Source organism: Thermobia domestica, chromosome 15, assembly GCF_964235325.1.
Source record: "Thermobia domestica chromosome 15, izTheDome1.hap1.1, whole genome shotgun sequence".
Classification (NCBI taxonomy): Eukaryota; Metazoa; Arthropoda; class Insecta; order Zygentoma; family Lepismatidae; genus Thermobia; species Thermobia domestica.
Genome location: NC_137468.1, coordinates 82,753,577 through 82,780,320, shown reverse-complemented (window position 1 = coordinate 82,780,320; position 26,744 = coordinate 82,753,577). Strand labels below are relative to the sequence as shown.

Genomic DNA, 26,744 nt, shown 5'->3' with positions numbered 1-26,744 from the left:
CTGCTGCTACTGAATTAAAAAACTGATTCGATTACTACTACTACTTGTGCTGGGACCATGTTAAGTGGAGATTCTATTTCGATTTAAGTAGTTAACGGTAATGTACCAGACCAACCACCTTTATGCTCTTATTCAATTATAAAAGAGATAAATTTATTACTACTACTACTACTGCTGGGACCATATTATGTGGAGATTCTATTTTGATTCATCCAGTTTGCGGTGATATTAAAGGGCAACCATCTTTCTGCTGTTACCATGTAATGTGGGGACTCTCTTTGGATCGATCCAGTTTACGGTAATGTACCAATCAACCACCTTTTTGCTCGTATTCAATTACAAAACAGATGATTTGATTACTACTACAACTACTGATGGGACCATGTTATGCGGAGATTCTATTTCGATTGATCCAGTTTACGGTGATGTACGAGGTAAACCATCTTTCTGCTGGGACCACGTTATGTGGTGATTATATTTTGATCGATCCAGTTTTCGGTGATGTACCAGGCCATCTATCCTTCTGCTCCTACTGAATTGAAAAACAAATGATTAGATTGCTACTACTACTACTCCTGGGACCATGTTATATGAAGATTCCATTTCGATTGATCCAGTTTATGGTGATGTAATATGCCAACCATCCTTCTGCTCCTACTCAATGAAAAAGGAGATGATTCGATTACTACTACTACTTGTGCTGGGACCATGTTATGTGGAGATTCTATTTCGATTGAACGAGTAATGTGCCATTCCCATCATCTTTCTGCTCCTACTCAAGTAAAAAACAGATGATTCGAATACTACAACTACTACTGCCGGGAACATGTTATGTGGAGATTCTATTTCGATTGATCGAGTTTACGGTGATGTACGAGGCCAACCATCTTTGTGCTGTTACCATGTAATGTGGAGACTCTCTTTGGATTGATCCAGTTTACAGTGATGTACCAGGCCAATCACCTTTTTGCTCTTACTCAGTTAAAAAGCAGATGATTCGAGAACTACTACTACCACTGCTGGTACCATGTTATGTGGAGATTCTCTTTGGACCGATCCAGTTTACGATGACGTACCAAGCCAACCATTTTTCTACTGGGCCCATGGAATGTGGAAATTCTATTTGCATCATTCCAGTTTACGGTAATGTACCAGGCCGACTATGTTTATGCTCCTACTCAAAAAAAAAAAAAAAAAACAGATGGTTCGATTACTACTGCTACTACTGCTGGGACCATGTTATGTGGAGATTCTCTTTGGATCGAGCAAGTTTACGGTGATGTACCAGGCCAACCATCTTTCTGCTGGCACCACGCTATGTGGAGATTCTTTTTGGACTGATCCAGTTTTCGGTGATGTACCAAGCCAATCATCTTTTTGCTGTTACCATGTTATGTGGAGAATCTCTTTGGGTGGATCCAGTTTACGGTGATGTAGCAGGCCAAGCACATTTCTCCTTCTACTTAATTAAAAAACAGATGATTCGATTACTACTACTACTACTTCTTGGACCTCTTTATGTGGAGATTCTTTTTCAATCGATCCAGTTTACGGTGATGTACCAGGCCAACAATCTTTCTGCTGGGACTATGTTATGTGGAGATTCTCTTTGGATCGATCCAGTTTACGGTGATGTACCAGGCCAACCATCTTTCTGCTGGGACCATCATATGTGGAAATTCTATTTCGATCGTTCCAAATTACTGTGATGTACCAGGCCAACCTTTTTCTGCTCCTACTCAATAATATACAGATGATTCGATTACTACTACAACTACTGCTGTGACAATGTTATGTGGAGATTCTATTTCGATTGATCCAGTGTCCGGTGATGGACCAGGCCAACCATCTTTCTGCTGGGACCACGTTCTTTGGATATTCTATTTGAATCGATCCATTTTACGGTGATGTACCAGGCCATCCATCCTTCTGTTGCTACTCAATTAGAAAACATATAATTCGATTACTACTACTACTACTGCTGGAACCATGTTATCTGGATATTCTATTTGGATCGATGCAATTTACGGTGATGTACCAGGCCAACCACCTTTCTGCTCCTACTCAATAAAATACAGATGATTCGATTAATACTACTCTTACTGCTTGGAACATGTTAAGTGGAGATTCTATTTCGATCGACCCAGTTTACTTTGATGTACCAGGCCAACCATCTTTCTGCTGGGACCATGTTATGTGGATATTCTCTTTGCATCGATCCAGTATACGGTGATGTGCAAGGTCAACCATCTTTCTGCTGGGATCATGTTATGTTGAGATTCTATTTTTATCGATCCTGTTTACGTTGATGTACCAGGCCAACTATCTCTCTGGTTCTACTCAATTGAGAAACAAATGATTCGATTATTACTACTAGCACTGCTGGGACCATGTTATGTGGAGATTCCATTTGGATAAATGCAGTTTACGGTGATGTACCAGGTCAAGCATCTTTCGGCTCCTACTCAATTAAAAAAAGATTATTGGACTAGTACTAACTATTCCTGGGACCATGTTATGCTGAGATTCTATTTCCATTGAAGGAGTTTACGGTAATGTACCAGACCAACCACTTTTTTCTCCTATTCAATTAGAAAAGAGATGAATTGATTACTAGCACTACTACTGTTGGGACCATGTTATGTGGAGATTCTATTTCGATTGATCCAGTTTACGGTGATGTACCAGGCCAACCATCTTTCTGCTGTTACCATGTAATGTGGAGACTCTCTTTGGATCGATCCAGTTTACGGTAATGTACCAGACCAACTACCTTTGTGCTCCTATTCAATTAGAAAACAGATGACTTGATTACTACTACTACTACTGCTGGGACCATGTGATGTGAAGATTCTATTTCGATTGATCCAGTTTACGGTGATGAACCAGGTCAACCATCTTTCTGCCGGGACCATGTTATGTGGAGACTATTTCGATTGATTCAGTTTACATTGAAGTACCAGGTAAACCATCTTTCTGCTGGGACCATGTTATGTAGAGATTCTATTTCGGTCGATCCAGATTACGGTGATGTACCGGGCCAACATTTTTTCTGCTTCTACTCAATTAAACAACACATGATTCAATTACTAGTACTACTACTGCTGATGGGACAATGTAATGTTGAGATTCTCTTTGGATCGTTCCAGTATACAATGATGTACCAGGTCAAGCATCTTTCTGCTGTAAGCATGTTATGTGGAGATTCTATTTGGATCGATCCAATTTTCGTTGATGTACCAGGACAACTATCTCTCTGCTCCTACTCAATAGAAAAACAAATGATTCGATTACTACTACTACCACTGCTGGGACGGTTATCTGGAGATTCTATTCGGATAAATGCAGTTTACGGTGATGTGCCAGGCTAACCATCTTTCGGCTCCTACTCAATTAAAAAAAGATTATTCGACTACTAGTAGTAGTACCCCTGGGAACATGTCATGTTGAGATTCTATTTCGATTGATCCTGTTTATGGTGATTTACCAGGACAACCATCTATCTGCTGCTACTGAATTAAAAAACAGATTCGATTACTACTACTACTTGTGCTGTGACCATGTTATGTGGAGATTCTATTTCGATTGAAGTAGTTTACGGTAATGTACCAGACCAACCACATTTATGCTCCTATTCAATTACAAAAGAGATGAATTTATTACTATTACTACTACTGCTGGGACCATGTTATGTGGAGATTCTATTTTGATTCATCCAGTTTGCGGTGATATTCCAGGCCAACCATCTTTCTGCTGTTACCATGTAAAGTGGAGACTCTCTTTGGTTCGATCCAGTTTACGGTAATATACCAAACCAACCAGCTTTCTGCTCCTATTCAATTACGAAACAGATGATTTGACTGCTACTACTACTACTGCTTGGACCATGTTATGTTGAGATTCTATTTCGATTTATACAGCTTACGGTGATGTACCAGGTCAACCATCTTTCTGCTGGGACCACGTTATGTGGAGATTCTATTGGGATCGATCCAGTTTACGGTGATGTACCAGGCCATCTATCTTTGTGCTCCTACTCAATTGAAAAACAAATGATTTGATTACTACTACTACTACTGCTGGGACCATGTTATATGAAGATTCCATTTCGATTGATCCAGTTTATGGTTATGTAATAGGCCAGCCATCCTTCTGCTCCTACTGAATTAAAAAGCAGATTACATTACTACTATTACTTGTGCTGGGACCATGTTATGTGGAGATTCTATTTCGATTGAACCTGTTTGCGGTGATATACCAGGTCAACCATCTTTCTGCTAGGACGATGTTATGTGAGATTCTATTTGGATCGATCCAGATTACGGTGATGTACCAGGCCAACCATCTTTCTGCTCCTACTCAATTAAAAATCAGATGATTCGATTACTACTACTACTTCTGCTGGGACCATGTTATGTGGAGATTCTATTTCGATTGATCCAGTTTACGGTGATGTACCAGGTCAACCATCTTACTGTTGGGACCATGTTATGTAGAGATTCTATTTGGGTCGACCCAGATTACGGTGATGTACCGGGCCAACCTTTTTTCTGCTTCTACTCAATTAAACAACAGATGATTAGATTACTACTACTACTACTACTGCTGTGACCACGTTATGTGGAGATTTTATTTCGATTGTTCCAGTTCACGGTGATGTTCCATGCCAACCATCTTTCTGCTGGGACCATGTTCCGTGGAGATTTTATTTGAATCGATCCATTTTACGGGGATATACCAGGCCAACAATCTTTCTATTCCTACTCAGTTAAAAACAGATAATTCAATTACTACTACTACTACTGCTGGGACCATGTTATCTGGAGATTCTATTTGGATGGATGCAGTTTACGGTGATGTACCAGGCCATCCACTTTTCTGCTCCTACTCAATTAAAAAACAGATGATTCGATTACTACTACTACTAATGCTGATGGGACAATGTAATGTGGAGATTCTCTTTGGATCGATCCAGTATAGAATGATGTATCAGGTCAAGCATCTTTCTGCTGTAAACATGTTATGTGGAGATTCTATTTGGATCGATCCAATTTACGTTGATGTACCAGGACAACTATCTCTCTGCTCCTACTCAATTGAAAAACAAATGATTCGACTACTACTACTACCACTGCTGGGACCGTTATCTGGAGATTCTATTCGGATAAACGCAGTTTACGGTGATGTACCAGGAAAACCATCTTTCGGCTCCTACTCAATTAAAAAAAGATTATTCGACTACTACTAACTAGTCCTAGGAACATGTTGTGTTGAGATTCTATTTCGATTGATCCGGTTTATGGTGATTTACCAGGCCAACCATCTATCTGCTGCTACTGAATTAAAAAACAGATTCGATTACTACTACTACTTGTGCTGGGACCATGTTATGTGGAGATTCTATTTCGATTGAAGTAGTTTGCTGTAATATACCAGACCAACCACCTTTATGCTCCTATCCAATTAAAAAAGAGATGAATTTATTACTATTACTACTACTGCTGGGACCATGTTATGTGGAGATTCTATTTTGATTCACCCAGTTTGCGGTGATATTCCAGGCCAATATCTTTCTGCTGTTACCATGTAATGTGGAGACTCTCTTTGGATCGATCCAGTTTACGGCAATGTACCAAACCAACCAGCTTTCTACTCCTATTCAATTACAAAACAGATGATTTGATTGCTACTACAACTACTGCTGGGACCATGTTATGTGGAGATTCTATCTCGATTGATCCAGTTTACGGTGATGTACCAGGTCAACCATCTTTCTGCTGGGACCACGTTATGTGGAGATTCTATTTGGATCGATCCAGTTTACGGTGATGTACCAGGCCATCTATCTTTCCGCTCCTACTCAATTGAAAAACAAATGATTTCATTACTACTACTACTATTGCTGGGACCAGGTTGTATGAAAATTCCATTTCCATTGATCCAGTTTATGGTGATGTAATGGGCCAACTATCCTTCTGCTCCTACTCAATTAAAAAGCAGATTACATAACTACTACTAGTTTAGCTTGGACCTTGTTACGTGGAGATTATATTTCGATTGAACGAGTAATGTACCAGGCCAACCATCTTTCCGCTCCTACTCAAGTAAAAAACAGATGATTCGAATACTACTACTACTACTGCCGGGAACATGTTATGTGGAGATTCTATTGCGAACTATCCAGTTTACAGTGATGTATGAGGCCAACCATCTTTCTGCTGTTACCATGTAATGTGGGGACTCTCTTTGGATCGATCCAGTTTACGGTGATTTACCAGGGCAATTATCTCTCTGCTCTTACTCAATTAAAAAACAGATGCTTCGTGAACTACTACTACCACTGCTGGGACCATGTTATGTGGTGATTCTCTTTAGACCGATCTAGTTTACGGTGATGTACCAAGACAACCATTTTTCTACTGGGTCCATGTTATGTGGAGATTCTATTTGGATCGGTGCAGTTTACGGTAATGCACCAGGCCGACTATGTTTCTGCTCCTACTCAAATAAAAAATAGATGATTCGATTACTACTACTACTACGGCTTGGACCATGTTATTTGGATATTCTTTTGGATCGATTCTGTTTACGGTGATGTATCAGGGCAACCATCTTTCATCTCCTACTCAATTAAAGGACAGATGATTCAATTACTACTACTACTACTGCTGGGACCATGTTATGTGTAGATTCTCTTTGGATCGACCCAGTTTACGGTGATGTACCAGGCCAACCATCTTTCTGCTGGCAGAACGTTATGTGGAGATTCTCTTTGGATCGATCCAGTTTTCGGTGATGTACCAGGCCAATCATCTTTTTGCTATTACCATGTTATGTGGAGAATCTCTTTGGGTGGATCCAGTTTACGGTGATGTATGAGGCCAAGCACATTTCTGCTCCTACTCAATTAAAAACAGATGATTCGATTACTACTACTACTACTTCTTGGACCATGTTATGTTGAGATTCTTTTTCGATTGATCCAGTTTACGGTGATGTACCAGGCAAACCATCTTTCAGGTGGGACTATGTTATGTGGAGACTCTCTTTGGATCGATCCAGTTTACGGTGATGTACCAGGCCAACAATCTTTCTGCTGGGACCATGATATGTGGAGATTCTATTTGGATTGTTCCAGATTACTGTGATGTACCAGGCCAACCTTTTTTCTGCTCCTACTCAATAAAAAACAGATGATTCGATTACTACTACTACTACTGCTGTGACTACGTTATGTGGAGATTTTATTTGGATGGATGCAGTTTACGGTGATGTACCAGGCCAACCACTTTTCTGCTCCTACTCAATTAAAAAACAGATGATTCGATTACTACTACTACTAATGCTGATGGGACAATGTAATGTGGAGATTTTCTTTGGATCGATCCAGTATACAATGATGTATCAGGTGAAGCATCTTTCTGCTGTAAACATGTTATGTGGACATTCTATTTGGATCGATCCAATTTACGTTGATGTACCAGGACAACTATCTCTCTGCTCCTACTCAATTGAAAAACAAATGATTCGATTACTACTACTACCACTGCTGGGACCATGTTATCTGGAGATTCTATTCGGATAAATGCAGTTTACGGTGATGTACCAGGCCAACCATCTTTCGGCTCCTACTCAATTAAAAAAAGATTATTCGACTACTACCAAGTAGTCCTGGGAACATGTTATGTTGAGATTCTATTTCGATTGATCCTCTTTATGGTGATTTACCAGGCCAACCATCTATCTGCTGCTACTGAATTGAAAAACAGATTCGATTACTACGACTACTTGTGCTGGGACCATGTTATGTGGAGATTCTATTTCGATTGAAGTAGTTTGCGGTAATATACCAGACCAACCACTTTATGCTCCTATTCAATTAAAAAAGAGATGAATTTATTACTATTACTACTACTGCTGGGACCATGTTATGTGGAGATTCTATTTTGATTCATCCAGTTTGCGGTGATATTCCAGGCCAACCATCTTTCTGCTGTTACCATGTAATGTGGAGACTCTCTTTGGATCCATCCAGTTTACGGTAATGTACCAAACCACCCAGCTTTCTGCTCCTATTCAATTACAAAACAGATGATATGATTGCTACTACAACTACTGCTGGGACCATGTTATGTGGAGATTCTATTTCGATTGATCCAGTTTACGGTGATGTACCAGGTCAACCATCTTTCTGCTGGGACCACGTTATGTTGAGATTCTATTTGGATCGATCCAGTTTACGGTGATGTACCAGGCCATCTATCTTTCCGCTCCTACTCAATTGAAAAACAAATGATTTCATTACAACTACTACTATTGCTGGGACCATGTTATATGAAAATTCCATTTCGATTGATCCAGTTTATGATGATGTAATAGGCCAACCATCCTTCTGCTCCTTCTCAATTAAAAAGCAGATTACATAACTGCTACTAGTTGTGCTTGGACCTTGTTACGTGGAGATTCTATTTCGATTGAAGGAGTAATGTACCAGGCCAACCATCTTTTTGCTCCTACTCAAGTAAAAAACATATGATTCGAATACTACTGCTACTACTACTGCCGGGAACATGTTATGTGGAGATTCTATTTCGATTGATCCAGTTTACGGTGATGTATGAGGCCAACCATCTTTCTGCTGTTACCATGTAATGTGGGGACTCTCTTTGGATCGATCCAGTTTACGGTGATGTACCAGGCCAATCATCTCTCTGCTCTTACTCAATTAAAGAACAGATGATTCGTGAACTACTACTACCACTGCTGTTACCATGTTATGTGGAGAATCTCTTTGGGTGGATCCAGTTTACGGTGATGTATCAGGCAGAGCACATTTCTGCTCCTACTCAATTACAAAACAGATGATTCGATTACTACTACTACTAATTCTTGGACCATGTTATGTTGAGATTCTTTTTCGATTGATCCAGTTTACAGTGATGTACCAGGCCAACCATCTTTCAGGTGGGACTATGTTATGTGGAGATTCTCTTTGGATCGTTCCAGTTTACGGTGATGTACCAGGCCAACCATCTTTCTGCTGGGACCATGATATGTGGAGATTCTATTTGGATTGTTCCAGATTACTGTGATGTACCAGGCCAACCTTTTCTCTGCTCCTACTCAATAAAATACAGATGATTCGATTACTACTACTACTACTACTGCTGTGACTACGTTATGTGTAGATTGCATTTCGATTGATCCAGTTTCCGGTGATGTACCAGGCCAACCATCTTTCTGCTGGGACCACGTTCTTTTGAGATTCTATTTGAATCGATCCAATTTACAGAGATGTACCAGGCCAACCATCTTTCTGTTCCTACTCAATTAAAAATCAGATAATTCGATTACTACTACTACTACTGCTGGGACCATGTTATCTGGAGATTTTTTTTGGATCGATGCAATTTACTGTGATGTATCAGGCCAACCACCTTTCTGCTCCTACCCAATTAAAAAACAGATGATTCGATTACTACTACTACTACTTCTTGGACCATGTTATGTGGAGATTCTATTTCGATCGATCCAGTTTACGGTGATGTACCAGGCCAACCATCTTTCTGCTGGGACCATGTTATCTGGAGATTCTCTTTGCATCGATCCAGTTTACGTTGATGTACCACGCCAACCTTCTTTCTGCTGGGACCATGTTATATGGAGATTCTATTTGGATCGATCCAGATTACTGTGATGTACCATGCCAACCTTTTTTCTGCTCCTATTGAATAAAAAGCAGATGATACGATTGCTAGTACTATTACTGCTTGGACCATGTTATGTGGAAATTCTATTCCGATCGATTCAGTTTACGGTGAAGTACCAGGCCAACTATCTTTCTGCTGGGATCATGTTATGTTGAGATTCTATTTGGATCGATCCATTTTACCATGATGTACCAGGCCAACTATCTCTCTGCTCCTACTCAATTGAAAAACAAATGATTCGATTACTACTACTAGCTCTGGTGGGACCATGTTATCTGGAGATTCTATTTGGTTAAATGCAGTTTTCGGTGATGTACCAAGCCAAGCAACTTTCGGCTCCTACTCAATTAAAAAAGATTTATCGACTAGTACTAACTACTCCTGGGACCATGTTATGCTGAGATTCTATTTCGATTGATCCAGTTTATGGTGATTTGCCAACCCAACCATCTTTCTGCTGCTACTCAATTAAAAAAATGATTCGACTACTACTAATAATAGTACTGGGACCATGTTATGTGTTGATTCTATTTCGATTGATTGAGTTTACGGTGATGTACTAGGCCAACCATCTTTCTGCTCCTACTCAAGTAAAAAATAAAGGATTTGATTACTACTACTACTACTGCTGGGACCATGTTATATGAAGATTCTATTTCGATTGCCTAGTTTCTGGTGATGTAAAAGGCTAAACATCTTTCTGCTCCTACTCAATTGAAAAACAGATTAGAATACTACTACTATGTGTGCTGGGACCATGTTATGTGGAGATTCTATTTCGATTGAATGAGTAATGTACCAGGCCAACCATCTTTGTGCTCCTATTCAATTACAAAACAGATGATTCGAATACTACTACTACTACTGCCGTGACCATGTTATGTGGAGATTCTATTTCGATTGATCCAGTTTACGGTGATGTACCAAGCCAACCATCTTTCTGCTGGGACCATGTTATGTGGAGATTCTATTTGGATCGATTCAGTTTACGGTGATGTACCAGACCGACTACCTTTCTGGTCCTACTTAATTAAAAAAATACACGATTCGATGACTACTTCTACTACTGCTTGGACCATGATTTGTGGAGATTCTTTGGGATCGATCCAGTTTACGGTGATGTACCAGGCCAACCATCTTTCTCCTCCTACTCAATTAAAAAACAGATGATTCGATTACTACTACTACTACTGCTGGGACCATCTTATGTGGAGATTCTATTTCGATTGATCAAGTTTACGGTGATGTACCAGGTCATCCATCTTTCTGCTGGAACCATGTTATGTGGAGATTCTATTAGAATCGATCCACTTTTACGGTGATGTACCAGGCCAACTATCTTACTTCTCTTACTAAATTAAAAAACAGATGATTCGATTACTACTACTACTACTGTCGGGACCATGTTATGTGGAGATTCTCTTTGGATCGACCCAGTTTACGATAATGTACCAAACAATCTTTCTGCTGGCACCATGTTATGTGGATATTCTCTTTGAATCGATCCAGTTTACGGTGATGTACCAGGCCAACCATCTTTCTGCTGGGACCATGTTTTGTGGAGATTCTATTTCGATTGATCCAGTTTACGGTGATGTACCAGGTCAACCATCTTTCTGCTAGGACCATGTTATGTGGAGATTCTATTTGGATCGATCCAGATTACGGTGATGTACTAGGCCAACCATCTTTCTGCTCCTACTCAATTATAAAAGAGATTATTCGATTACTACTACTACTTCTGCTGGGACCATGTTATGTGGAGATTCTATTTCGATTGATCCAGTTTACGGTGATGTACCAGGTCAACCATCTTTCTGCTGGGACCATGTTATGTGGAGATTCTAGTTGAATCGATCCAGATTACGGTGATGTACCGGGCCAACCTTTTTTCTGCTTTCACTCAATTAAACAACAGATGATTCGATTACTACTACTACTACTGCTGTGACCACGTTATGTGAAGATTCTATTTCGATTGATCGAGTTTACGGTGATGTACCTGGCGAACCATCTCTCTGCTGGGACCATATTCTGTGGAGATTCTATTTGAATCGATGCATTTTACGGTGATGTACCAGGCCAACCATATTTATGTTCCTACTCAGTTAAAAAAAAGATAATTCAATTACTACTACTACTACTGCTGGGACCATGTTATCTGGAGATTCTATTTGGATCGATGCAGTTTGCGGTGATGTACCAGGCCAACCACTTTTCTGCTCTTACTCAATTAAAAACAGGTGATTCGATTACTACTACTACTACCTCTGATGGGACAATGTAATGTGGAGTTTCTCTTTGGATCGATTCTTATGGTTGTAGTTGCTTGAGTAGTTTAGAATAAAATTTTAGTTTGTGGAACTAAAGAAGGTTTAATTGCTCTTAGGCCATGGTTTGACCTTTTTCAATTTGTATGACTAGATTTGCCTTTTTAAATAGAATAAGTATTCTTTTATTCATAATAGACTTGAGTTTTTTAATCAATAGATATAGTGTATTTATTGAGTGAGAAGTTTTTTCTTTTAATAGAAATAAAATTATTATAACTCTTCTATTTGACTGAATATCATTTATGTTTATAAGATTTGTACTTTATGTTTCTAGAATAGTAATTTTTTGCAGTGAACAATATATAGGATCCGAGCGATACCTTAATAGGTTTATTATGCTCGTATTAATATTTGTTCTTTCAATAGTTTTATTAATTGTTTCTCCTAATTTAATTAGAATCTTACTTGGTTGGGACGGGTTAGGATTAGTATCATACTGTTTAGTTATTTACTATGAAAATGTGCTGTCTTATAATGCAGGCATGTTGACTGACCTTTCTAATCGTATTGGAGACGTAGCAATTTTATTAGCTATTGCTTGAATATTGAATTATGGAAGTTGAAATTATGTCTTTTATTTGCATAGAGTTTTAAATAAAAATGAGATAGTAATTATTTCTAGCTTTATTATTTTAGCAGCAATAACGAAAAGTGCACAAATTCTTTTTTCTGCGTGACTGCCAGCAGCAATAGCTGCTCCTACACCAGTATCAGCATTAGTTCACTCTTCTACGCTTGTAACTGCTGGAGTTTATTTGTTAATTCGTTTTAGAGACGTTTTATTGAGTGTTTATATGGGAGATGTATTGCTTTTATTATCAGGATTGACAATATTAATAGCCGGCATCGGTGCTAATTACGAATATGACTTAAAGAAGATTATTGCTTTATCTACTTTAAGCCAGCTTGGTCTTATAATAATAATTTTGTCTATGGGATTTCCTGTATTAGCTTTTTTTCATTTATTGACACATGCTTTATTTAAGGCATTACTTTTTTTATGTGCAGGAGCAATTATTCATGGTGTGGGTGATACACAAGATATTCGTAGAATAGGAGCACTTGTAAGTCAGATGCCACTCACTTTATCTTGTTTAAATGTAGCTAATTTGGCTTTATGTGGAATACCATTTTTAGCTGGATTTTATTCTAAGGACTTAATTTTGGAAATTTCTTCTTTGTCTTTAATTAATGTAGTCAGCTTTTTCTTATTGTTTTTTTTTTTCTACAGGCCTAACTGTATGCTATTCAGTACGTTTAAGATTTTATTTGACGAGTAAGGGCTTTGGGGGTGATAATATTCATTCTATTAGTGATAATGAAGGTTGAGTTATATGTAAGGGAATATTAGGATTGGTAGTAATGGCAATTTTAGGAGGTGAGACATTGAGTTGACTGATTTTTCCTACTGTTAATTGTGTTGTTCTACCTTTACATCTAAAAATAGGTGCCCTACTTGTGAGTGTAGTAGGTTTGTGGGTTGGTATTTTATTATCAAGCTATTCTATTGGACAGTCTTTAGTGTGTATGAAATTTTATTTTAGTTCTACAATAATAGGAAGCATGTGATTTTTACCTTATTTATCAGCAAATTATATTATTAAATTACCTTTATATGTAGGGGGGGTATATTATAATAACATTGATCAAGGGTGGGAGAAATGTCTTGGTGCTCAAGGCATGTATAGTAGTTTTAAGGACGGTTCAATATTAATTCAACATTCACAAGATAATCTATTTAAAATGTATTTATTAATTTTTTTAATCTTTACAATTTTCCTCTGCTTCTTTATATTTGTGTATTTAGGTAGCTTATACCGAAAGCATAGTATTGAAGATACTAAGAAGAATTATGTTCCCTAAGTATACTCCCTGAGAAGAGCACTCTCTTTTTTACCCTGAAAAGGTAATGTAATATTTATACTAAGGGGGTTATAATTATTTTATATTAAGAGATGTTAACGGTACAATCCGCTAAAGATAAAGTTAGTAGCTTCTTCTTGATTATTCACATCTCCTTAGTTGGGGTGTAGGAATACCCAGTACTATCATTAACAGTGAAATGCCTCTTTTTGGCTTCAACTAACAAGCAGAGGTCAAGAGACCAAAGGTTCAGGTCGAAACTGAGTGCAATTGTTTGCTTCCTACTTATGAGATAAGTTGACAGCAACACCTTTTGGATGCAAACCAAATATTATATTTAACTATTATCCCATCTTATTAGTCGGCTCATGTTAGAGATCCTTGATTTCATTCATGATAAAGGCCCACTAGGAGAATTACTAAGAATGTTAATCTAACAAGACATCAGGATAACGTATTAGTGCTGTTAATAGTAATTGTTATTGGGAGTAGAAGGGCAATTTCTACATCGAAGATGAGGAAGATTACAGCAATAAGGAAGAATCGTAATGAGAAAGGAATTCGAGCTGATGATTTAGGGTCGAATCCACATTCAAAGGGGGAATTTTTTTCTCGGTCATTAATAACTGTTTTGGAAAGAAGAGTTGAAATGGCTATAACGATTAAGCAAATAATAATAGTTAATAGACCAGTTGTTAAAACTGTATTAATTGCCTATTTCATTTAAATGATCCTTTTGATCGGAAGTCAAACATACATGTACGGTAATGTACCAAACCAACCAGCTTTCTGCTCCTATTCAATTACAAAACAGATGATTTGATTGCTACTACTACCACTGCTGGGACCATGTTATCTGGAGATTCTATTTCGATTGATCCAGTTTACGGTGATGTACCAGGCCAACTATCTCTCTGCTCCTACTCAAATGAGAAACAAATAATTCGATTACTAATACTAGCACTGCTGGGACCATGTTATCTGGGGATTCTATTTGGATAAATGCAGTTTACAGTGATGTACCAAGCCAAGCAACTTTCGGCTCCTACTCAATTAAAAAAAGATTATTCGACTAGTACTAACTACTCCTGGGACCATGTTATGCTGAGATTCTATTTGGATTGATCCAGTTTATGGTGATTTACCAACCCAACCATCTTGCTGCTGCTACTCAATTAAAAAACAGATTCTATTACTACTACTACTTGTGCTGGGACCATGTTATGTGGAGATTCTATTTCGATTGAAGGAGTTTATGGTAATGTAACAGACCAACCATCTTTCTGCTGGGACCATGATATGTGGAGATTCCATTTGGATTGTTCCAGATTACTGTGATGTACCAGGCCAACTTTTTTTCTGCTAATACTCAATAAAATACAGATGATTCGATTACTACTACTACTACTGCTGTGACTATGTTATGTGGAGATTCTATTTCGATTGATCCAGTTTCCGGTGATGTACCAGGCCAACCATCTTTCTGCTGGGACCACGTTCTTTGGAGATTCTATTTGAATCAATCCATTATACGGTGATGTACCAGGCCAACCATCTTTCTGTTCCTACTCAATTAAAAAACAGATAATTCGATTACTACTACTACTACTGCTGGGACAATGTTATCTGGAGATTCTTTTTGGATCGATGCAATTTACGGTGATGTACCACGCCAACCACCTTTCTGCTCCTACCCAATTAAAAAAAAGATGATTCGATTATTACTACTACTACTGCTTGGAACATGCTATGGGAAGATTCTATTTCGATCGATCCAGTTTACGGTAATGTACCAGGCCAACCATCTTTCTGCTGGGACCATGTTATGTGGAGATTCTCTTTGGATCGATCCAGTTTACGGTGATGTACCAGGCCAACCATCTTTCTGCTGGGACCATGTCATATGGAGATTCTATTTGGATCGATCCAGTTTACGTTGATGTACCAGGCCAACTATCTCTCTGCTCCTACTCAATTGAGAAACAAATGATTCGATTACTACTACTAGCACTGCTGGGACCATGTTATCTGGAGATTCTATTTGGATAAATGCAGTTTACGGTGATGTACCAAGCCAAACAACTTTCGGCTCCTACTCAATTAAAAAAAGATTATTCGACTAGTACTAACTACTCCTGGGACCATGTTATCCTGAGATTCTATTTGGATTGATCCAGTTTATGGTGATTTACCAACCCAACCATCTTTCTGCTGCTACTCAATTAAAAAACAGATTCGATTACTACTACTACTTGTGCTGGGACCATGTTATGTGGAGATTCTATTTCGATTGCAGGAGTTTATGGTGATGTACCAGGGCAACAATCTTTCGGCTTCTATTCAATTAAGAAAATGATTCGACTACTACTAATAATAGTACTGGAACCATGTTATGTGGGGATTCTATTTCGATTGATTGAGTTTACGGTGATGTACTAGGCCAACCATCTTTCTGCTCCTACTCAAGTAAAAAATAGATGATTTGATTACTACTACTACTACTGCTGGGACCATGTTATATGAAGATTCTATTTCGATTGATCCAGTTTATGGTGATGTAATAGGCCAAACATATTTCTCCTCCTACTCAATTAAAAAACAGATTACAATAGTACTACTACCTGTGCTGGGACCATGTTATGTGGAGATTCTATTTCGATTGAATGAGTAATGTACCAGGCCAACAATCTTTGTGCTCCTACTCAAGTAAAAAACAGATGATTCAAATACTAGTACTACTACTGCCGTGACCATGTTATGTGGAGATTCTATTTCGATTGATCCAGTTTACGGTGATGTACCAGGCCAACCATCTTTTTGCTCCTATTCAATTAGAAAAGAGATGAATTGATTACTAGTACTACTACTGCTGGGACCATGTTATGTGGAGATTCTATTTCGATTGATCCAGTTTACGGTGATGTACCAGGCCAACCATCTTTCTGCTGTTACCATGTAATGTGGAGACTCTCTTTCGATCGATCAAGTTTACGGTAATGTACCAGACCAACTACCTTTGTGCTCCTATTCAATTAGAAAACAGATGATTTGATTGCTACTACTACTACTGCTGGGACCATGTGATGTCGAGATTCTATTTCGATTGATCCAGTTTGCGGTGATGTACCAGGTCAACCATCTTTCTGCTGGGACCATGATATGTTGAGATTGTATTTGGATCGATCCAGTTTACGTTGATGTACAAGGCCAACTATCTCTCTGCTCCTACTCAATAAAAAACAAATGATTCGATTACTACTACTAGCACTGCTGGGACCATGTTATGCTGAGATTTTATTTGGATTGATACAGTTTATGGTGATTTACCAACCCAACCATCTTTCTGCTGCTACTCAATTAAAAAACAGATTCCATTACTACTACTACTTGTGCTGGGACCATGTTATGTGGAGATTCTATTTTGATTGAATGAGTTTATGGTAATGTAACAGACCAATCACCTTTCTGCTCCTATTCAATTAGAAAAGAGATGAATAGATTACTAGTACTACTACTTCTTGGACCATGTTATGTGGAGATTCTTTTTCGATCGATCCAGTTTACGGTGATGTACGAGGCCAACCATCTTTCCGCTGGGACTATGTTATGTGGAGATTCTCTTTGGATCGATGCAGTTTACGGTGATGTACCAGGCCAACCATCTTTCTGCTGGGACCATGATATGTGGAGATCCTATTTGGATCGTTCCAGATTACTGTGATGTACGAGGCCAAACTTTTTTCTGCTCCTACTCAATAAAATACAGATGATTCGATTACTACTACTACTACTGCTTGGAACATGTTATGTGGAGATTCTATTTCGATTGATCCAGTTTCCGGTGATGTACCAGGCCAACCACCTTTCTGCTGGGACCACGTTCTTTGGAGATTCTATTTGAATCGATCCATTTTACGGTGATGTACCAGGCCAACCATCTTTCTGTTCCTACTCAATTAAAAAACAGATAATTCGATTACTACTACTACTACTACTACTGCTGGGACCGTGTTATCTGGAGATTCTTTTTGGATCGATGCAATTTACGGTGATGTACCAGGCCAACCACCTTTTTGCTCCTACCCAATTATAAAAAAAAAAGATTCGATCATTACTACTACTACTGCTTGGAACATGTTATGTGGAGATCCTATTTCGATCGATACTGTTTACGGTGATGTACCAGGCTAACCATCTTTCTGCTGGGTGCATGTTAAATGGAGATTCTATTTGGATCGATCCAGATTACTGTGATGTATCATGCCAACATTTTTTCTGCTCCTACTCAATAAGATACAGATGATTCGATTGCTACTACTACTACTGCTTGGAGCATGTTATGTGGAAATTCTATTCCGATAGATCCAGTTTACGGTGATGTACCAGGCGAACCATCTTTCTGCTGGGATCATGTTATGTTGAGATTCTATTTGGATCGATCCAGTTTACGTTGATGTACCAGGCAAACTATCTCTCTGCTCCTACTCAATTGAGAAACAAATGATTCGATTACTACTACTACTTGTGCTGGGAACATGTTATCTGCAGATTCTATTTGGATAAATGCAGTTTACGATGATGTACCAAGCCAAGCAACTTTCGACTCCTACTCACTTAAAAAAAGATTATTCGACTAGTACTAATTACTCCTGGGACCATGTTATGCTGAGATTCTATTTGGTTTGATCCAGTTTATGGTGTCTTAACAACCCAACCATCTTTCTCCTGCTACTCAATTAAAAAACAGATTCGATTACTACTACTACTTGTGCTGGGACCATGTTATGTGGAGATTCTATTTTGATTAAAGGAGTTTATGGTAATGTAACAGACCAACCACCTTTCTGCTCCTATTCAATTAGAAAAGAGATGAATTGATTACTAGTACTACTACTGCTGGGACCATGTTATGTGGAGATTCTATTTCGATTGATCCAGTTTACGGTGTTGTACCAGGCCAACCATCTTTCTGTTGTTACCATGTAATGTGGAGACTCTCTTTGGATCGATCCAGTTTACGTTAATGTACCAGACCAACTACTTTTGTGCTCCTATTCAATTAGAAAACAGATGATTTGATTACTACTACTACTACTGCTGGGACCATGTGATGTGGAGATTCTATTTCGATTGATCCAGTTTGCGGTGATGAACCAGGTCAAGCATTTTCTGCTGGGACCATGCTGTGTGGAGATTCTTTTTGGATTAATCCAGTTTACGGTGATGTACCAGGCCAAATATCTTTCTGCTCCTACTCAAGTAAAAAATAGATGATTTGATTACTACTACTACTACTGCTGGGACAATGTTATATGAAGATTCTATTTCGATTGATCCAGTTTATGGTGATGTAATAGTCCAAACATCTTTCTGCTCCTACTCAATTAAAAAACAGATTACAATACTACTACTACCTGTGCTGGGACCATGTTATGTGGAGATTCTATTTCGATTGAATGAGTAATGTACCAGGAAAACCATCTTTGTGCTCCTACTCAAGTGAAAAGCAGATGATTCGAATACTACTACTACTACTGCCGTGACCGTGTTATGTGGAGATTTTATTTCGATTGATCCAGTTTACGGTGATGTACCAGGCCAACCATCTTCCTGCTTTTACCATGTAATGTGGATTCTCTTTTTGTATCTATCCAGTTTACAGTGATTTACCAGGCCAATCATCTTTCTGCTCCTACTCAATTAAATAACAGATGATTCGAGTACGACTACTACTACTGCTGGGAGCATGTTATGTGGACATTCTCTTTGTATCGATCGAATTTACGGTGATGTACCAGGCCAACCATCTTTCTGCTGGGACCATGTTATGGGGAGATTATACTTCGATTGATCCAGTTTACGGTGATGTACCTGGGCAACCATATTTCTGCTGGGACCATGTTATGTGAAAATTCCATTTGGATCGATCCAGTTTGCGGACATGCACCAGGCCGTCTATCTTTCTGCTTTTACTCAATTAAAAAATAGGTGATTTGATTACTACTCTTACTACTGCTGGGACCATGTTATGTGGAGATTCTTTTGGATCGATCCAGTTTACGGTGATGTACCAGTTCAACCATCTTTCAGCTCCCACTCAAATAAAAAACAGATGATTCGATTACTACTATTACTACTGCTGGGACCATGTTATGTTGAGATTCTATTTGGATCTATCTAGTTTACGATGAATTTACTAGGCCAACCATCTTCCTGTTGGGACCATGTTATGTGGATATTCTCTTTGGATCGATCCAGTTTAGGTGATGTACCAGGCCAACCATCTTTCGGCTCCTACTCAATGAAAAAAAGATGATTCGACTACTATTAATAACACTGCTGGGACCATGTTAAATGAAAATTCTATTTCGATTAATGCAGTTTACGGTGATGTACCATGCCAACCATTTTTCTGCTCCTACTCAAGTAAGAAACAGATGATTTGATTTCAACCACTACCACTGCTGCGGCCATGTTATGTGGAGATTCTGTTTCAATCGATCCAGTTTACGGTAGTATATCAAAACAACCACCTTTCTGCTCCTACTCAATTAAAAAACAGATGATTCGTGTACTACTACTACAAATGCTGGGACCATGTTATGTGGAGATTCTATTTTGATTGCTGCATTTCACGGTGATGTACCAGCCCAACCATCTTTCTGCTCCTACTCAATTAAAAAACTGATGACTCGATTACTACTACTACTACTGCCTGGACCATGTTATGTGGAGATTCCATTTCGATTGATCCAGTTTACTGTGATGTACCAGGCCAACCATCTTTTTGCTGGGACCATGTTATGTGGAAATTCTATTGGAATCGAAACATTTTACGGTGGTGTACCAGGCCAACCATCTTTCCGCTTCAACTCAATTAAAAAACAGATGATTCGATTACTACTACTACTACTGCTGGGACCATGTTATTTGGAGATTCTATTTCGGTTGATCCAGTTTACGGTGATGTACCAGGCCATCCATCTTACTCCTGGGACCATGTTATGTGGATATTGTATTTGGACCGATTCAGTTTACGGTGATGTACCAGGCCGACCATTTTTCGGCTAAAACTCAATTAAAAAACAGATGATTCAATTACTACTACTGCTACTGCTGGGACCATGTTATGTGGAGATTCTGTTTGAATCGATCCATGTTACGGTGATGTACCAGGCCAACCATCTATGTGCTCCTTCTCAATTAAAAAAGAGATGATTCGATTACTACTAATATTACTGCTAAGACCATGTTATGTGGAGATTTTCTTTGGATCGACCCAGTTTACGGTAATGTACCAGGCCAACCATCTTTCTGCTGGCACCATGTTATCTGGAGATTCTCCTTGGATCGATCCAGTTTACGGTGATGTACCAGGCCAATCATCTTTCTGCTGTTACCATGTTATGTGGAGAATCTCTTTGGGTGGATCTAGTTTACGGTGATGTACCAGGCCAAGCACATTTCTGCTCCTACTCAATTAAAAAACAGATGATTCCATTACTACTACTACTACTTCTTGGACCATGTTATGGTGAGATTCTTTTTCGATCGATATAGTTTACCGTGATGTACCAGGCCATCCATCTTTCTGCTGGGACCGCGTTCTTTGGTGATTCTATTTGATTCGATCCATTTTACGGTGATGAACCACGCCAACCATCTTTCTGTTCCTACTCAATTAAAAAACAGATAGTTCGATTACTACTACTACTACTGCTCGGACCATGTTATCTGGAGATTCTTTTTGGATCGATGCAGTTTACGGTGATGTACCAGGCCAACCACCTTTCTGATCATACTCAATAAGATACAGATGATTCGATTGCTACTACTACTACTGCTTGGAACATGTTATGTGGAGATTCTATTTCGATCGATCCAGTTTATGGTGATTTACCAACCCAACCCTCTTTCTGCTGCTACTCAATTAAAAAACAGATTCAATTACTACTACTACTTGTGCTAGGACCATGGTATGTGGAGATTCTATTTCCATTGAAGGAGTTTACGGTAATGTATCAGACCAACCACTTTTCTGCTCCTATTCAATTTGAAAAGAGATGAATTGGTTACTAGTACTACTACTGCTGGGACCATGTTATGTGGAGATTCTATTTCGATTGATCCAGTTTACGGTGATTTACCAGGCCAACGATCTTTCTGCTGTTACCATGTAATGTGGAGACTCTCTTTGGATCGATCCAGTTTACGGTAATGTACCAGACCAACTACCTTTGTGCTCCTATTCAATTAGAAAACAGATGATTTGATTACTACTACTACTACTGCTGGGACCATGTGATGTGGAGATTCTATTTCGACTGATCCAGTTTTCGGTGATGAACCAGGTCAACCATCTTTCTGCTGGGACCATGTTATGTGGAGATTCTATTTGGATCTATCCAGTTTACGGTGATGTACTAGGCCAACTATCTTTCTGCTCCTACTCAATTAAAAAACAAATGATTCGATTACTACTACTACTACTGCTGGGACCATGGTATCTGGAGATTTTATTTGGATCAATGCAGTTTACGGTGATGTACCAGGGCAACAATCTTTCGGTTTCTCTTCAATTAAAAAATTGATTCGACTACTAGTAATAATAGTGCTGGGAGCATGTTATGTGGAGATTCTATTTGGATCGATCCAGTTTACGGTGATGTACCAGGCCAATCATCTTTCTGCTCCTACTCAATTAAAAAACATATGATTCGAGTACGACTACTACTACTGCTGTGACCATGTTATGTGGACATTCTCCATGGATCGATCCAGTTTACGGTGATGTACCAAGCCAACCATCTTTCTGCTGTGACCATGTTATGTGGAGATTCTCCTTTTTTCGATCCAGTTTCCGGTGATGTACCAGGCCAACCATCTTTCTGCTGGGACCATGTTATGTGGAGATTCTATTTGGATCGATTCTGTTTACGGTGATGTACCACGGCAACCACCTTTCTGCTCCTACTCAATTAAAAAACAGATTATTAGATTACTACTACTACTACTGTTGGGACCACGTTATGTGGAGATTCTCTTTGGATCGACCCAGTTTACGGTGATTTATCAGGCTAACCATCTTTCTGCTGGCAGCACGTTATGTGGAGATTCTCTTTGGATCGATCCAGTTTTCGGTGATGTACCGGGCCAATTATCTTTTTGCTGTTATCATGTTATGTGGAGAATCTCTTTGGGTGGATCTAGTTTACGGTGATGTACCAGGCCAAGCACATTTCTGGTCCTACTCAATTAAAAAACAGATGTTTCGATTACTACTACTACTACTTCTTGGACCATGTTATTTGGAGATTCTTTTTCGATCGATGCAGTTTACTGTGATGTACCAGGCTATCCATCTTTCTGCTGGAACCGCGTTCTTTGGTGATTCTATTTGATTCGATCCATTTTACGGTGATGTACCACGCCAACCATCTTTCTGTTCCTACTCAATTAAAAAACAGATAATTCGATTACTACTACTACTACTGCTCGGACCATGTTATCTGGAGATTCTTTTTGGATCGATGCAGTTTACGGTGGTGTACCAGGCGAACCACCTTTCTGATCCTACTCAATAAAATACAGATGATTCGATTGCTACTACCAAACTCAATTAAAAAACAGATGCTTCGTGAACTACTACTACCACTGCTGGCAGCATGTTATGTGGACATTCTCTTTGAATCGATTCAGTTTACGGTGAAGTACCAAGCCAACCATCCTTCTACTGGGTCCATGTTATGTGGAGATTCTATTTGGATCGTTCCAGATTACTGTGATGTACCAGGCCAACCTTTTTTCTGCTCCTACTCAATGAAAAGCAGATAATTCGATTACTACTACTAATACTGCTGGGACCATGTTATCTGGAGATTCTTTTTGGATCGATGCAATTTACGGTGATGTACCAGGCCAACCACCTTTCTGCTCCTACCAAATTAAAAAAAAAAGATGAATCGATTATTACTACTACTGCTGCTTGGAACATGTTATGTGTAGATTCTCTTTGGATCGACCCAGTTTATGGTGATGTACCAGGCCAACCATCTTTCTGCTGGCACCACGTTATGTGGAGATTCTCTTTGGATCGATCCAGTTTTAGGTGATGTACCAGGCCAATCATCTTTTTGCTGTTACCATGTTATGTGGAGAATCTCTTTGGGTGGATCCAGTTTACGGTGATGTACCAGACCAGGCACATTTCTGGTCCTACTCAATTAAAAAACAGATGATTCGATTACTACTACTACTACTTCTTTGACCATGTTATGTGGAGATTCTTTTTCGATCGATCCAGTTTACGGTGATGTATCAGGCCAACCATCTTTCTGCTGGGACCATGATAAGTGGAGATTCTATTTGGATCGTTCCAGATTACTGTGATGTACCAGGCCAACCCTTTTTCTGCTCCTACTTTATAAAATACAGATGATTCGACTACTACTTCTACTACTGCTGTGACTATGTTATGTGGAGATTCTATTTCGATTGATCCAGTTTCCGTTGATGTACCAGGCCAACCTTCTTTCTGCTGGGACCACGTTCTTTGGAGATTCTTTTGAATCGATCCATTTTACGGTGATGTACCATCATTGTGCTGGGACCATGATATGTGGAGATTCTATTTCGATCGTTCCAGATTACTGTGATGTACCAGGCCAACCTTTTTTCTGCTCCTACTCAATGAAAAGCAGATAATTCGATTACTACTACTAATACTGCTGGGACGATGTTATCTGGAGATTCTTTTTGGATCGACGCAATTTACGGTGATGTACCAGGCCAACCACCTTTCTGCTCCTACCCAATTAAAAAAAAGATGATTCGATTATTACTACTACTACTGCTTGGAACATGTTATGTGCAGATTCTATTTCGATCGATCCAGTTTACGTTGACTTACCAGGCTAACCATCTTTCTGCTGGGACCATGTTATGCGGAGATTCTCTTTGGATTGATCCAGTTTACGGTGGTGTACCAAGCCAACCATCTTTCTGCTGGGACCATGTTATATGGAGATTCTATTTGAATGGATCCAGATTATTGTGATGAACCATGCCACCCTTTTTTCTGCTCCTACTCAATAAAATACAGATGATTCGATTGCTACTACTACTACTGGTTGGACCATGTTATGTGGAAATTCTATTCCGATCGATCCCGTTTACGTGGTGTATAGGCCAACCATGTTTCTGCTGGGATCATGTTATGTTGAGATTCCTATTTGGATCGATCCAGTTTTTGGTGATTTACCAACCCAACCATCTTTCTGCTGCTACTCAATTAAAAAACAGATTCGATTACTACTACTACTTGTGCTGGGACCATGTTATGTGGAGATTCTATTTCGATTGATCCAGTTTACGGTGATGTACCAGGCGAACCATCTTTCTGCTGTTACCATGTAATGTGGAGACTCTCTTTGGATCGATCCAGTTTACGGTAATGTACCAGCCCAACTACTTTTCTGCTCCTATTCAATTAGAAAACAGATGATTTGATTACTACTACTACTACTACTGTTGGGACCATGTGATATGGAGATTCTATTTTGATTGATCCAGTTTGCGGTGATGGACCAGGTCAAGCATCTTTCTGCTCGGACCATGTTATGTGGAGATTCTATTTGGATCGATCCAGTTTACGGTGATGTACCAGGCCAACTATCTTTCTGCTCCTACTCAATTAAAAAACAAATGATTCGATTACTACTGCTACTACTGCTGGGACCATGGTATCTGTAGATTTTATTTGGATCGATGCAGTTTACCGTGATGTACCAGGGCAACAATCTTTCGGCTTCTATTCAATTAAAAAAATGATTCGACTACTACTAATAATAGTACTGGGACCATGTTATGTGGGGATTCTACTTCGATTGATTGGATGACCTGGTACATCACCGAAAACTTGATCAATCGAAACAGAATCTCCACATAAGATGGTCCCAGCAGTAGTAGTGGTAGTAATCGAATCATGTATTTTTTAATTGAGTAGGACCGGAAGGGTAGTCGGCCTGGTATATCACCGTAAACTGGATCGATCCAAATAGAATCTCCACATAACATGGTCCCAGCAGAAAGATGGTAGGCTTGGTACATCACCGTAAACTAGATCGATCCAAAGAGAATGTCCACATAACATGCTCCCAGCAGTAGTAGTAGTCGTACTCGAATCATCTGTTTTTTATTTGAGTAAGTGCAGAAAGATGATTGGCCTTGTACATCACCGTAAACTGGATCAATCCAAAGAGAGCCTCCACATTACATGGTAACAGCAGAAAGATGGTTCGCCTGGTACATCACCGTAAACTGGATCAATCGAAATAAAATCTCCACATAACATGGTCACGGCAGTAGTAGTAGTAGTATTCGAATCATCTGTTTTTTACTTGAGTACGAGCACAAAGATGGTTCTCCTGGTACATTACTCATTCAATCGACATAGAATCTCCACATAACATGGTCCCAGCACAGGTAGTAGTAGTATTGTAATCTGTTTTTTAATTGAGTAGGAGCAGAAGTATGTTTGACCTATTACATCACCATAAACTGGATCAGTGGAAATAGAATCTTCATATAACATGGTCCCAGCAGTAGTAGTAGTAGTAATCAAATCATCTGTTTTTTACTTGAGTAGGAGCAGAAAGATGGTTGGCCTAGTACATCACCGTAAACTCAATCAAATACAAATTATTCGATTTCTCTTACTCAATTAAATACAAATTATTCGATTTCTACTACTACTACTACTACTGGGAACATGTTATGTGTATATTCTTTTTGGATCGATCCAGTATTCGGTGATGTACCAGACCAACCATCTTTCTGC

The 26,744-nt window shown here is 39.0% G+C and overlaps 1 pseudogene; it reads left to right on the top strand.

Moving 5' to 3' along the window:
* Window positions 1–301: 301 nt before the first annotated feature.
* Window positions 302–13,623, top strand: LOC145671543 (NADH-ubiquinone oxidoreductase chain 5 pseudogene; annotated as a pseudogene).
* The last annotated feature ends 13,121 nt before the right edge of the window (window positions 13,624–26,744 follow it).